The following is a 4,199-nucleotide window of genomic DNA, read 5'->3' on the forward strand; positions in this document are numbered from 1 at the left end:
AAAAAAATAATCGTTTGTCCACTGCAGCTTAAATGTCCTGCTTTCTGAATCAATTTTTCTCTTACCTAATCTTTTCACCATTATTCCGTTCTCTTTGAGAGGGGCGGGTTTAGGATTTTTTTTTCTGGGGGTTGCCAGATAGGGGCACACACCTCAGAAGGGTGGAACAGAATGTCACGTTATATGTGTGTATGTATGAAATAGTTACTAACTAATAATAGTTAATAATGAAAATAGTTCATAACTAAGGAACATTTTATTGCAAAAGTCCAACTTTATAATCAAATATAAATACACATATATGAAAAAAAAAACATAAATGCTCTCTGGTATTGTTCTGGGGGCCGGACCAAATGGGGAGGTGGGCCGGATCCGGCCTGCGGGCCGTAGTTTGGGGACCACTGCTCTAACCTTTAAATTGTGTGAAGTGCTCTGTTTATGCAGCTAAATTAGATGTGGATTACTCACACTGCCCTGCCAGTGGCGGGTGGTTTGGCTCTTTGTGACTGGRTATCAGGCTTAATGCTGTTTATTCTTCAGCTTGACAACAATTGCATCCTCTCTTGCACCACTTCTGAAACGTTCTGTGTACCACCCGGTCAGAACTGTTGTCTCACAGGGTATGCACATATTGTGTGATAGGTCAGAACTTCATGGGTGTGTTTATGTGGAAAAGTGGCTGCAGTGCACTGTTCCATTGAGGAGCAGCTAGCCTGACTTTTTAGAAAATATTGATATTTTTACAGTTGTTTCAGCCAAACTTATGAAGATAGTCAAGTATTATAAAAAGGGATGCACAGATATGGAAATTTCAGCCAATATCAATATCAGATATTATTATTGCTGCTATGGACAATAACTGATATTTGCCGATATATTAMACAAACACACTTGTGTCTTTTGTCAATACCATAAAAAAACAACCAGAGCTGTGACATGGCTCTACTTCAGTTATTCCTGGCTGTGCAGCATCACTATCACTATCATGGTCAAACAGATACCACTCAACCAACCATCTCCCCTCTGAAACACAAACAGCAACAAGCAGGAAATCAATGTCAGACCTTAATATTGGCCCAGTTTTCCTTATCGGACCAATGCTGATATTCTAAAAAATGACCAGCATCAGCCAGTACCGATCGATGCAGATATATCATGCATCCTTACTTATAAAGATGCAGCCAGTGTTTTCATACTAATGTAATGCAAATTTTGAGCAAACTTTTAAAATGTTGCAAAAAAGAAAAGAAAAGGAAATGTGAATTATACGAATCAGTAGGGGTGGGAATCTTTTACTATGTCACGATTCGATTCGATTCAGATTTTGGGGCCCACGATTTGATTCAAAATCGATTTTCGATTCAAAACGATTTTAGATTCGAAACGATTTGATTTATAAAAAAAATTCTGCTTCAGTCTATAGAATCTACATGATTAACTCCAGTCTGCTTTGCAAGACAGAATGACAAATACAGACAATAAAGTGTCTTTTTCACATTTAATAATTTTGAACATAGCTTAAATGTAACTTTTTCAACCATTGCATAAAGGCAATATAACATATTGCTTAAGTAACAAAAATAAAAGTGAATCGTTATTAAAAACGTAATGCAATTAAACATACTGCCTTTTAAATGTTAAGGAAAGCGCCTTTTTAAAAAAATCTTGCCTGGACCACAGCTATAAAATAAGTTGGAACAAAAATACATTTCTTTGTAAATGAAGTGCTACAGTTGAACAAGTACTTTTCTTTCCACAGGAAAGTAGCAGTACCAAAAACACAACATGGAACATTACTTTTGCACAAATGAAATACTAATATTTTTCAGTAGCTTTAAGAATAACAAGTGAAAATAAAACTTTTTTAACTGRAAAATAGCACCAGTAAAGTAGCTGCCTCTACATTTTTCATKAAARTGTCTCCTACARCATAAGAACTTTCTTGGTAAAGCTGTGTTACAGCTGTCTCAGTGGCTCCGCTGTCTGCAACATGTATATAAACCCCTCGTTCTCCACCACACTGTAAGGCTGTAAGTCTTTGGCGATGAAGCAGGCGACAGACCTGTTTTTTTTTGTTTGTTTGTTTTTTGGTTTTTTGGCAGCTCGGAATTGGCGGCCAGTTTGGTGAAGGACTGCAGTGTGCGTTGGTCTGCTGCGGGTGGCCGACTCTGCTCCGAATCCTTTAACTCCAGGTGATGCCTGGTTATGTGAGCCCGCGCATTTGTCGTGTTCCCGAAATATTTGATCTTCATTTTGCAAACCTTGCACACAATTATGTTCATGTCAAGCTCAGTCTTCCCTGGCATTCGGTAAAAACCAAAATGTATCCATATTTTTGCCTTCAACAAAGACAGGACCGGTTGAATCTCTCTTTCCTCCATTTGTTTTGAAACTTTCCACGCATGCRTATGTCTGAGAACCTGCTGCGTGGTGAAGTCTCACGTAACTTTGTAATTACGCGAGACTTCACCACGACTTCAGGGGAGACTTCAGCGCATTTGTTTTATTTATTTAGAGTCAATTTTGGGACATTTTAAATCGATTTTGAATCGTAGTAAATGAGAATCTAGATTCTTATGTGAATCGATTTTTTTGGCACACAAATCAACCAGGCTATGCAAAGTATAATTTTGTCAGACATTGACGTTAAGCATGGCTATAAAAAACAGGAAGTAGAGGTTGCAAACTCACAGGGACCACACATCCCAGAACAATGGAGAGATGTTCTCAGGAATGTGTTGCTATCGGGTGAGTTGTAATTATTCTGTCATATCAACTAGTAGTGGTGATGTTACATGCTGTCTGGAGACATAGATAAAAAAAATTCAATTCTTAAGGGAAGATCTGGGAAGACACCAAAGGCAGAAATCGCTGGGAAGTAAATGTTCTCTACTTCAGACCTTCTTTAGCAAMTGTGTTTCCATCTCCCCCCCTTTTTTTTTTTTTAGCTTTTTTCAGAAAATCCAAAAACCACCTCAAATTTTGCTGTTTCCATCAACCTTTTATAATGCAAAACTTCAAAATATGCATAAAAAACATTGAAGGAAACACAGCTTATGTAATAACTTCTAAAGTATTGCAAGGCTATTCAACTGGTGGCCAGCAGGCCACATCGGACCCACTGGTGACCAAAATTTGGCCCACAGATTGGTTCATTCTTCTACTTTAATTACTCTAAGTTCTTTTAGTTAAACATAGACATGTTTGGTATCTACAGAAACGTCAGAGTCTTGTTTAGAAGGTGGTAAAAAAACATTTCAATGAACATCCAAGACAGTTAAAATTACAAGCAGTTGAAAATAAAATTAAGGAAAGTAAACATAAAATCAGTTTAAAGATGTGGCAAGTCAGAGATGTCAAAATAATATTTTGGGTTAAATAGGAGGCAGAATGTGTTTTTTTTTTTTTTTTGATAGTTTAATTGCAGTACCTTATTACATATGGTTCTGTATGTTGTATTCTTGATTAAATGCAGCTAAATAAACTCAAAGGTAACAGATCTTTGTAATACTTGGTTTATTTACATACCGAATTTATTCGTGTATAATACCATAAAATCATCCATAAAGTTGGGGGGTAGTATTATACTCGGATAAATATTTTTACTTATGTATTTTAACCGAAATATCGGCAAAATTATTGAGTCCAGAAATGAGACCGCGTCGTAAAAAGCAGTTGAAACGAGCTCATCTCTGACACTCCTCCKTGCTTCAGAGCGAGATAATAACAGATCCAAACAGGTGACATGATGTGAAAAAAAAGTGTGGGGGGGGGGCAGTCCTGCAGCTCAGAAATGATAACAAACTAATGACATTAGCGTGTGACCGAGCCGCTGCTGGAACAACAACAACAAACACACATGTCCGTCTGTAATGGCTGCTGTCTACCGGTGTTCTAAAAAAGTTTGTATTCCTGAAAAAAGTTTCCCCACCAGAGGGGGCGCTCGCGAGTAGGAAGTAATCTGCTTGTATCTGCTTGAAGATGGCCCAAATCTCATGTGACGTCTCTGAGTTTTGTGTTGGCGCATCCTGGTGGACTATGTGTAAATGCTCAAAATCATAGTTTGCTGATATATATTTGTTGTCAAAATACCTTTTAGTACATATGTTGTTAAAATAAAATGAACAGTCCAATGATCATTTTACTGATATATATATATAAAGACTGCAAAGGCTGAAAAATCTTGGTCTGTATTGGGT

This window comes from Austrofundulus limnaeus, unplaced genomic scaffold (genome assembly GCF_001266775.1).
Source record: "Austrofundulus limnaeus strain Quisiro unplaced genomic scaffold, Austrofundulus_limnaeus-1.0 Scaffold8, whole genome shotgun sequence".
Lineage (NCBI taxonomy): Eukaryota > Metazoa > Chordata > Actinopteri > Cyprinodontiformes > Rivulidae > Austrofundulus > Austrofundulus limnaeus.